Genomic DNA, 12409 nt, shown 5'->3' with positions numbered 1-12409 from the left:
TATGAACGCAGATTTAATAGAGGCCCATAGAATTACGGGGACCGGCAAGGATTTGGAAAGTCTGAATACAAGTCCTGCTTACACCTAACAAGTGCTGAAATGGGACATAACCAGAGGTAGAAAGGTCTCGGAAGCACTTGGGAAGAGGCTTCCCAAGACCTATCCAGTTCTGAACGGAAAGACCTAAGTAGAACTTGTCAGGTCCAATTATTCGACTCGAGCAAGAGGGTTTCCTCGTTGTGACATATTGCAGGCGGTTTGAATATTATTTTATTGAGGCATTTATTGCGGTTGGCTTAAGGCGAGCCACAGGATTTAGTTTAGACGGCCGAATTTTATTTTCATCAAATTTTGGCAATTAATTGACGCTCTTTTATTTTTCTTAAATTTTTAGACTAAAAAAGAATTAATTTCACTCTTATGAATAAATTTCGCAGCAAAAAAATTAAGTCAAACAAAAAAGAATTCTAGCTAAAGAGAATAAAACGTAAAAAGACAACGAGAAGAAAGAATTGAATTTTATTCGAGTTGCGGATAAATTTTGTAATGAATATCATGGAGACGGAGAAAGACGAACGTCAGTACTACGTGCGATGGTTCAGGAGGAATAGGATGGGGTGGAGAGGGGGTTGGGTAGAAAAGAGAGATTGGAATTGAAGAGTACGACAAAGGGAAAAAGGAAAAGATGGCCTGGAGGAACGGCATAAATTGAAAGACGTTTCGAAGTTGTCAACCAACAGTTCCTCTCGCCTCTTCTTATCTCCAACCCCTCCTCTCCCTTCCACACTTTTCTTTACATTTTTCTTTCTTTTATTCCTCTGGTGACAAAACCACAATTGCCCCGACCATATCAGATTTACCATCGTTACTTATTTATTTATTCAGATTTATCTTTTTTCTCTCAGTTTTTTTTAAAGCGAGAATTCTATCACTATTCCATGAATAAGAATTCAAGAGATTTTTTCGTCATGTGCGAGATGGTAAAAGAGCAGGAGGAAGTGTTGGGGTTGAACAACGACTTGGAAGTTGTGATTTCACTTGCACATTTTTAGATTGACACGTATGTGTTGAAAACATTTTGTGCATTCTACACGGAATAAAATTTAGCATTTTTCTTTTCACTCATTTTGAATAGAAGATTAATTGGGATACTTAAGCATTATACATTTATAAGTCATACCAGGTATTCAAGGAATCTACATAAGTATCGCAGTCGTGCCACGTTCGAATTGTTATTGAAAAATATGCATCATTAATTATGTTAATATTCCTTCGGAGCAAAATGGACACTGGGGCAAAATAAGACTCCTGTTTTTTCTGTTTTTCAATGAGACAAAGGGGCCCGTTGTTTTTTTTCGATGTAACATCGTTTAACAGATCACATAAGTAGAAACATAAGTTTTCGAAGAAAAAAAAGGAACTCCTATTTAAGATAATCTCTAAAGCTCCTTATGAGCAATATTCTAGTTTTTACCGGAATGAGAAAATTTCTTGTTTCATTTCTTGTCGCAGATATTTCATTCTATGGTTATGAATTTTAGTAAATTAATTAACTCGTTTATTATACACTTGAAATTTTTTTTTGATTGTAAATTTCTGATACATTTTTAGGGAATTTTTATCACATTTAAGTTCCATTAAAATTTCAAGGAATTTCATTACTGAAAGTTCAGAATCTTATAGGAAAATCAATGAGAACTGCGAATGTAAGTTTAATTATTCTCTAAAACTTAATAGCAATCAGGAAAATTTCGGTCAATGTAATCTTAAATTTTCAAATAATTGCAAATGCAGCGGAATTTAATGTTAAATATTCATTTTTTCGTAGAAAATTATAATAGGTTGAGGAATTCTTGTTTTGATGCTTAAAAATTTGGAATTTTCTGTGAAATCTGAAATTTTATATTTTTTCCTCTAACTCGCATTCAATATTCATCTTCTGAAAATTACTAGTCGGCTGGTCTATGAAATTTTAAGGACAGGGGCCGATTGACCATAAATCGAGGGAAATAATTACGAGTCTCTCCTCTTTTACCTCACGAGGATCAAATTTCGTCATGGTCATTCTTTTCGAGAATCAAACGTCGCAAATGTCATATCTGGTACAATTTTGCTTTCAGTAAATAGGCTTGAATAGACACACCGATTGTGAAAATGACGACTTCAAGGGGAAAACATTTTATGAACGAAACTACGGTTATTTCAAAAGCTTCGGGAATAGTGGTTAGGTGGGAAGATTTACGATTCCGTTTGGTACTCGAGAGCTCTTTTTAACCCAACCATTAGTTCGCAAGGCATCAAACATTCAGCGTTTTCAAAATTTTTTTTTGGAGCTACAAGGATCGCAATGCCGGGAATGAGATTTTCATGGAATAATTTCAGCCTAAAATTTTTCCGCTTCATAAGCTGTATAGTCAATATTGGTGGAAAAATGACTTCATTTCTCGAGAGAATTTTCGATTTCGTATCCAATGATGCAATTATCTATTCCTTGTTAAAATATATTTTTTAAATAATTTTTCATCTTAACGAACATGAGGATAAACACGCGACATTTAAGATACAATTATTATGTATTAATCCTAATTAGTAGGCCGAAACTCAGATGTTCATTTCAAGTTTTACGCGTATTACGCGGAAAAAAACAAGTAGCTAAGTGTATTCGCATGATTTTCGTCCTAAAAAAGTCCTCATAAAAATTCATGAAAATTTTATCTTGAAAATTACTCTCAATATCTACATATAGGTCACTCGTTAAAACTGTTTTTTTTTCGTTCAATTTTCCATGTAGGACAAATTCGTTTATAGCAGGAGAATTTATGGTGGACGAATAGTTCGAGAGTTGAATAATAAAAAAATCATATGAAAAATGGAAGAGAGAAAAAAAATCCTCGGGTTCGCAATGACGATGCCAGGGATTGAAATGGCGTCTAAAACGACCATGATTCCTCTGGGACAACTTTCAAGTCCTCCTCCTTCCCCTTATCCATCCATTTTCAACACTCGAAAACTGTTCTTTCAAGTGTTGGATAATTTTTTTGGTTGAGTGTATATGTATAGATACAGAAGGGTATAGTGCACAATTCGCCGGAGGGCTTAAAATGTCACTTTGGCTTCGACTTTTCAGGTCTTATCAAGTGGCATTCACACGGGGAAAAGTTACTTTGCAATTCTCATAATGGTTGATGCCTTTTCTCCACCCCCTCTCTTTACCGCGCTCCACTCCACTGAGTTGAATCACTATTGCGAATCACTTACGTTCATCTTTTAACGGACATACACCAAAGAGTTGTACACCCGGAGGTTGGGAGTGATTTTTTTTCAAGAAAAATTATGAGAGATATTTCAAGGTTTGATAAGTTCCGTGTACATTTCAAGGGTTGATTAGTTATCTGAAAATGAGATGAGATTTATAGAAGCGAAGTGAATACTGTCCTGAGCAACCGAGAAGAATGTATAAAAAAAAATAAAAAATTTCGAAGATCATTGAAGGATATCACACATGTTTAATTTGCGACATAGATCAATAGACTGAGAAAAATATGATGCTCGTTCAGATGGGCGGTACTTAATTCACGGCATTGCGCCTCTAAATCCGTTCACAGGCGACCGACTTTGATTTAAAGCAATTTCCAAAAAACAGATTCTTGGATCATAGCCGAGGGACATTAATTCAACTCATTATATTACGTTACAAATACTATGTGCAGAATCTGATTTGAAATGAATCATGACCTAATGTGGAAAAAAAGCTATTTCAAGCGCAATACACGATTTTTTCTCGCAAATTGCGCGTAAGAAAATCGTAAAATACGTTCATTAAAATCGTAATTCACAATTTGTTGAACGTGAATTACGTGTTGATAAACGTAAAATACGCTTTGTTTACGTGTAATCTCGGTTTTTATTATGGCTGTAAAATACACGTTTTAAAGCCTATATTTCGATTTTCATGACGGAAAAAATGCCACCATACATTATTAGCGTTGAGCGTCAATTACGTTCATCAACACGTAATTTACGTTTAGGTTTTTCTGCGTGTGTATTCAGTTAACCACACCCATCACATCTTACAGTGGTAGAAAAAACCATTATAACCACACACATTGATATTGCAGTACTTTTCAGGACTGAAGGTCCTGCACTTGTATAGTGACAGTTTCTCGAATTCCTTTGTAGAGAGATAAATTTCTTGTAATGAGGTGATATAGTCATGAAGGCAGAACACTGGTCCCGATCACTGATACGCCAGGTGCCTCACCCACCTCCGCGTCTTCCAGCGTCTCTATGAATCTCTTCACTCTCACCTATTTTGTTTCTATTCATTACCAACATAAGTGAGGAGTAGAGAATTATTTTCATTCATTATCATGATTTCCATTCAGGAAAAAAATCTATTCCGATTGAGAGAAAAATTTCCACAAGTTAGAATATGATGAATATTTATTTTTTCACTCGTGAAAAGGAAGTAGTTGATTTTATTCAACATACGTTAATATTTCCTGTGCGTTTGCAATCTACCGACTACGGAGTGTAGACCAGTGGGCATTGGTTGATCCATCGAGTATTCAGTGACGTTGAATCGTTTCATACAGAAAACGTTTTGAGGGTGCCTCTGGGCAAACGTACATTGCAATATCAACTTTTGGCTCTACCTTTTATAGACTCTGGCAAAACTTTTCGGGATTCGGACGGCTGACAGCTGTCAGCTACCACTGAATACTGACATTTTATTTTATTTATTCTCCACTGGAGTTTTTTTTCACTCGTTGCCAAAACATCGGACTTGCATCTATGCATAAATCTATCTAATATTTGTTGTGCCATACTTCGAGTTTTCGAATTAACCATGAATGGATATGTGCTACCCCTCTCATTTCCAATCTCATTTCTATCTCTTAGAGAGATATTAAAATGAAAATAATACTCATGAATTCAGTAGATATTTTTCATCTCGCAATTCTTCAGTGAATCCAGAGAGATAGACAGTAACGATTCTAATCAAGAACCAAATGGAGTGATGTATACAAAATGGCGATGGTTGATTAATCAATCTCTAACATACAGCAAAAACTAATTCTCGACCTGCGAATTCGTTGATTATGATAGTTTTTTTATTATAGTAAGTTGTCGAGAGCTATGTAAGTATAAGATCCAGTATACATACGATACAATAATGCCTCGGTGATATTCCGTGCGGTGTGGGAGTTGCAAATATAGTCCCGAGCAATGACAATGAAGTGCGCCCGTAGACTCGGCAGTGTACAGTGAATTCGGTAACGCTCGAGACTGAATAACATGGCAGAGTATCCCTGCTGAGATGCCTAAAGTCGGAGTTTCGCATACGGTGAACAACTAATGTTAAGATCCTGACTCCCTTGAAATCCCGACGGGATTTTCCAGTCCTCCCCTCGTTGCCCAATCAATACATGTAGACAATTATTGGAATCTAGAAATCGATTTCAGTCAATGACTGGTAATTGGTCGGTACTCAGAGCTTATGACGCTTTGGCATGAAGCAATGCAATTCATCAATGAAATAAATAGTTAGTGATGCCGCGAGACGCGAGAGAAACGGGCGGAGACGAGACAAACGTGACGAGAGACATGACGAGACCAGACGAGATAAGGCGAGACGAGATAAGAGAATCTGTTAATTCTCGACGAGACGAGAGAAGAAATTGCTCTCGTCTCGTCTCGCGGCATGACTGGAAATAGTGAGATACATTTAATATTTCATGATACACATCTCAATTTGGCAATTCTCGTTGCAAACAATAAAAATCCTGTTCCATCGATAGATTTTTACAATCTTGAAATTTCATCAAATCTTTTAATTTCATCAAATCTTTTAATTTCATCAATCTTAAAATTTCATGAACCCTCAATTACCAAATTGTTGATAACGCTGTTTCGTACACTGGCGGCTTCATTTAAACCTACGGAGAAAAGGTACCGCGAATGAGCCAACGTAAATTAAATGCCACGTACCATTGAGAAATAGTTTGCGGCAGTATAAACATAGCGGAGAATAGTTTGGATGTGGGTGGCTAAGTGGGAGACGGGTGGAAAAGTGGGTGGAACAAAAGAGGGAGAAACGGAGGGGAGGAGGGTGAATTACGGCCACAGGGGGATCGTTACCAGGCACAAGGAGCCCGCAAAAGTAATGAGCCCCTAATTGCAACTGCCGCGTTAGGCGAATTTGCGTCGCTGGTTAACTACCTAACCTTGTTTGTATATATGTTTCATATATTATGTAATGTCAGTAATGTATTTATTACTCCCTGCCTTCATTCATTTATAAAATGGAAAAATTAGAATCTTAATATCTCTTTTAGACAGCCAAATTTTTCTGCATAAAATGACGGTTTGTTCGATTTCATTGATTATGTATGAGAATGAATGCTTCTGGAAAGTTCGGGCGACGGCGCTCGGACATTTGATTTGAGAATTAATTCAGGATGAAAACGTTAATTTTCTTAAATTATTTCGTCAAATACCCGAGTGGGAATTCTGTTCAGGTCTCGATCAGAAACTGATCAAGTCCGATCCGAAATTCTGATCAAGCATGTTACGCCTCCACCTTATGTTTTTCCACTAGGGTATAACAGAGATCGGTATTATTTGATGACTGGTAACAGTCATTGTACCCATTAATAAAACAAAAGGATATTCAAAACTGCCACGAAAGATCACTATTTAAATTCTTGATGCATACCAATTGAATTGACATGAGTAAATCTACATAAGAGATTAATTTTCCAGTTACTTTTTATTGAAACAAATACAAAATGAAGGCAGATCTGAAACTCAATAAGTCTATCAATTATTCATAAACTGGAAAATGAATTTTCTTAAATTCCAGATAAATTTCATGGTTAATAATTCTTTAAGAAAGTCTAAAACATCAAAACGAGAGAATAAAAAATGAAGGAGGTGAGTAGGTGGTTGGTAACGGCCCGGAAAATTAAGCATAGCCACGTGAAAGACGAAAAAAAGAGGATTGGAGGATATATATCCAAGTGTGAGATCGCGTGCAGCCTTAATCAAGAAATTTTGGCGTCACGTGACGCAAACGCGCGCCATTTCGAGGGTGAGTTACAGCCCTCTTGTTATACCCTCTTATAATACCACACTATGGTCGCTCTAAAAGCCAAAAGGAGCAGTGAAATGAGAGATCTATCTCGTTTCTGAAATTATATTTTCAGGCTGTAACTCGCTCATAATTAAAAAATTTTGTGACTTTCTGTCTGCGAAAAAATGATTCAAAAATCAATTGAATTATCGGAAGCAAAAGTTTTACAGAGTGAGGGAAACAGATAAAAATGGTAAAATTTATAAAGCAATTAATTTTCAGTGGAAACCACAGCCATTAAATTCTTCAATCCAATTTCTCTGGCTGTATTACGTAATGATATTGAATCTCGGATGACATATGTAATTTAATGCACGGAATGTTTTTCAGGATTATTTAATAAAATGAAATTGGGCATGAAAAAATGAATAAATAGTTCGCGATACACGAAGAGAAATTTTTGATACTAATTATCCTACTGTTCTGTAAAAATGTATCATGAGTCATCGTTTCCTCATTTCTATCCCGAAATTTAGTAAAAATAATATATGATGATCAAATTTTATTCTACGTTATAGAAATTTTACCCTGGCGCATAATAAATTTTACCCTTCCAGTCCAATAATTTTTATGTAGATAACAATGGAAATTCTAGAACGGTTGGTAAATTTTACCCTACCGGTACAGTAATTTTTACTCTACCAGCATGGTCATTTTTATTTTTGTCAGGATAAAATTTCTCTAACGTAGAACCAAATTTGATGAGCTTTTTGCGTTGTCAATTTTAACCTGGGGAGTTAGTCTTCATCAAGATCGATAATCTGACAAAATTTGAGATGTTTTCGAATTATTTCACTTCTTCAATTCTTCGATTCTCTATTTTTACGTTTAACACCATTGTACATCATTCACATTCAAAATTAGAAAGTATAAAAATAGAATGATTTCAATAGTTCTTGATACACATTCAAAGAAAAGCGTTGGTGCTTATCTACATGTTTAAATCATTGATATTGCGATATATTGCGATTTCTGATTCTTTTTCACCATCATTTTGATCCTCAAAAATACTTCTAGTAGATCGATTTCAAATTTATTACACTCATGTTGATATATGACGAACAAGTATATGACTGTCATTTCGTTGAACGTAAAATTCAGTTTCAAATGGCGTATATAATGTATATTTTCTTTGCATGGTATGCATGAGAGTAATCTAAACTCGATGCTCCGGAGCATCGAGTTTAGATTACTCTCATGCATACGTAACCCTTTAGATAAATATCAACAATTGAGTATCGGCCGATCCATGTACAATGAACATATCCTGCAAATCGCAGTGTATAATAATACCCCTGCTGAAGTGTCTAAGAATGATTACCTTCCACCAACACTCAACACCATTTTAAAACTTTTTAATCACAACAATCCATGACATGTATTAGGAGCGGTAAATATCAATAACACAAGGAAGCCCTCCATCGATGGTCACCAGTGGACTGATATCACTGATTGCTGAATTCACGAAACATTTTCCCTCGGCGTGTCAGCGGGTATTCCCACATACACTATGGATACCACTGAATATCGAGCGCACATTTGATATAACCATTTATGTACAACACAAATGATCGGCCAATTTCCGTGCAGTCGCTTCCACATCGATTCAACTTGACACTCGATTGACGTGCGAATACTCCCAGAAAGTGGGTCACAAAATCCGAGAGATCCCATTATGTCTTATAACAGATGTGAAAAGTGGGTGTTTATTTTTTAATGATTGTTTCTTGGCTCTGTTGTGGGTAAAACATTCATTACTGAACATTCCCGCTTTTCAGTAAGGCTGTGCAAAATGCCGAGACAATACCGAGGCGAGTCTGTCTCTGGAGCGAGACTTTTGGTGAGAGTCTCGTCATGTCTCGTCGTTGGAGATTTTTGTAAAATTACATGGATCACTTATCAAGATACAAATAATTGTGGAATTTAAGGGTCAGATGAGTCTGAGAGTGAGTACACGGAAAGAAATATTCAGTAAACATTACGAAACTCACAATTCACTCATCGATTACGGAATCGACTCAGAAAATTTAAGTGACGGTATCATAATTTTTCACAGGAGATTCAGATAAAAATTACAGAATGCTCTGGAAAAATTCCATAGCAGTTTCGTAAAATTTCCTACAACCACACTGATAGAATGATTCATTTATTCCAAACGAAATTCATTAACTATTAACGAATGGTAGAGTTGAATATGACCAAGTGAATATTCGTTAATAGTTAACGAATGGTTCACTTGAATGGCGAAAGTCAAGTCAAACAAGGCTCCTCAAATACACATTCGTTAACTATTAACGAATGAACATTTGGTGGGACCGAATAGACCCTAAACTCCAACCAAAATCCATTCGTGAACAATAACTAATCCGTTCTATCAGTGCACATTTCGCTCTGGAATTACGGAAAAGATACGTAATTTTTATTGAATAGATGGATTTGGGAAATTTCCCTGTCTTTCGAATAGGACGTCTTTCACCTCAATTTCATCAAACACCCCAGCTTAGTCACCCGTAAGTAAATACAAAAATTTAATCAAAAACAAAAAACATTGACAAAAAAACTGGGTGCGAACTGTGATTACCAATTGCGATTCTTGTGGATTTTACGAGCACCTCCTGGTACACATTGAGCGGTGCGAGGATTCACCCTCCATTTGGAAATCGAACTGTGAGGAAACGTGCGGCATACGAACATACCGCATGGAAATAAATAAACGCCGTCGGAATCGGTGAAGTCTGGAACGCCTGGGTGGAAAAAAAATAAAATAACGAGAGAGAAAATAGAACAAGAGATGGAGAAAATGGAGAGGTGGGTTGATGGTAGTTTCGCACAGAGCCGTAGCCCACGTATTTGAACGTTAGAGTCGACACTATGCCGCACGTTTCGTATTGATTTCACCCTTGGGCACTGAGTACATAATTGCAGCCATTTTGTGCAACACCAAACTTCTTTCTCAAATTTATTTAATTCATCGAGGAGTATTATTGTATTTCAATCCGATAGGGTCTCTAGGCATTTCTAGTGAACGTACGGTATTATCTACCTTTTGCTTCTGAATTCAAGTTTCAAATTGGTGTGTCAGGGTAACTGAATGTGGTTTAGAAAGTCCGAATATATGATTTTTAGAATGTTTTTGTAAGCATGTATCTAATATTACGTGCCGCATACAAACAAAAATCGTATCGTTTACCAAAATGCCTCAACTATTTTCTTATTGTAAATCGAACTTCAGATTTTTCTCTCAGTGTGGTAGCGTTTAGTTTGCGTTCTTTCGCTTGCGTTTCTCTCGTCGGAGCTGCTTCGTAACTGGCGCCGCGAAGTTACTCTATTTACAGGCTACTTTTGACGATAACATAACTGCTATTAAGTTGTCAGGAACGATCTTTCCTTCAAGTGTAGTCTCCCAAGTACTGCGAAGCATTCTGAAGCGGAGCAAGCGGAGAACTTCATCTCTGCATCTTCATCCGCTACATGATAATCTGGAAATTCCGGGGAATGCTCGTACTAGAATTTGTGAAGATACGCCGGGAAGAACCCATGTCCTGATAGTATCTGTGTTAGGTAATAATCCGCCTCATCATGACTGCTATTTAGCCACGCACCCACACACGGTATCACGCGGTGAGTCCATTTTCCATTCCGCGAGGTGTCCCACTGCAGCTGACATGGATGCAAGCTGCTTCGTTTCTCATCTGCCCTAAGCTCCGCATCGATCAGTCTATTTCATTTTCTTCACTGGTACAGGGATCTTCTTTCTTAAAATTTCAATAAGCATCATCCCTCGGATAACTTTCTTCCATGGTTTTCCGTGCAGTCCTAGCCCCAATGTCGTGCAGTTGACAACAGTACGACGGCCCATCGTAACACAAATAAATCGGAAGAGAGAAGTGGAAAAGGCAAGACAGGTGAATGGGGTGCGCATTAAACCGTAATGGCCGTAGGAAAGAAATATGAATAAAAAAATGAAAATGAAGAAGTGAATGAACCGAATTGACTACACATCTTCAAAAATTACATAATGAAAATTTGCCATCTAGGTGAAAGTCATTTTTAAGCCTTGAAAGAATCTTCAATCGAAGCTTTACAACTGGAGAGAGGTCATCAACCCTCCGAGCTTTTAATCCTCAAGCACCACAGTTAAATCCTTGGGTTTGTGCGTTTGAGTGTGTGGCGGGGAGAGCGAGAAGAAGGGATGTATAAATGATGGGCCAAACTGAGAGCCGAGAAATCGAGTGGAGAATCCCGGCAACCGTCAGGCCGAGGGCCGCCGCTTTTTACTCTACCTTCTCTACTTTTTGATTCACCCCACAACTTGTTTAAACTTTTTCCAATTCAGTAGAAGGACGGGAAAGGAGTGGAGGAGAAAGTAAGCAGATAAGTGGAAATTTTGGACAAAACTCGAGAAGTTTCATGCAGTTAAATGCGATTATCAGGGGGAGGGGGGGGGGCTAGGAGTCGAACAACAAGTGGAAAGGCTGAGAAAATAGTGTCATTAGGTTGCTGGGGAATTTTTCGCTTTCGTGAGCAATAATGCAGTTCATTCCGATGAATACATAAGAAAAAATCGCGGGTCTAAAAGTAGACAGATGGCCTACGACGGAAAGTTGTATAGGTTTGTATCTGCCAGGATATACGACCTTTCGCTTCTAGGAAACCCACCAAATTGACCCCAAAAAAGTAAAATATCTGGAGTTTAGTCGTCACTGCAGAAGCGACCTGTTGGTTTTTATACATGTTTTGCATTTAATCGGGAAAATCCCGAGAATTGTCGGAACTCTCCTCAACCAATCACAGTAGACTTCTGATGACGTAATATGTACATGACTGTGGGGAAAGCGAATTAGGAGAGCTTGACTGTATCAGATGAAATTTCTAGGACAATGATTGTTCAAATGAACAAAGGAACTTCGGTCTAAGAAAATCTCTAAGTTATTATCGGAAATATCTTAGTTTTGATGAAATTGAGAAAATTTCGTGTCTACTGCAGATATTTCATCTTACAATTATGAATTTTTGTATATTCGTCATAACTCGTTTGTTTTCGCTCCGGCGTGAGGGGAGGATGTCTGATCAGATCGCTCTCTCACATTGTGGGGCTGACGAGTTCGGGCTTGGACAAGTATGGATAAGAACTTTTTTTTCAATTCGGGAAGGAAAACTGTTTGAAGAATAAGATTTCTACCAATGGTCAAATAATCACACACAGAGAAAGAAAGTTTTTTAATTTTAGAAACTAGTTTCCAGCTTTTAGAAACCCTTCTTCTTAACTTTCAT

General features: G+C 37.2%; 1 protein-coding gene across 1 annotated transcript in view; it reads left to right on the top strand.

The window, feature by feature from the left end:
- LOC107040647 overlaps positions 1–12409 on the top strand; it is an 80415-nt gene that overhangs the window by 32723 nt on the left and 35283 nt on the right. The gene's annotated exons all lie outside the window — the stretch shown is intronic.

Source organism: Diachasma alloeum, unplaced genomic scaffold (genome assembly GCF_001412515.2).
Source record: "Diachasma alloeum isolate Michigan unplaced genomic scaffold, Dall2.0 Dall_scaffold_00339, whole genome shotgun sequence".
NCBI classification, from domain to species: domain Eukaryota; kingdom Metazoa; phylum Arthropoda; class Insecta; order Hymenoptera; family Braconidae; genus Diachasma; species Diachasma alloeum.
Note: the sequence above shows the minus strand (reverse complement) of the source record. Positions and strands in the feature narration are given on the sequence as shown.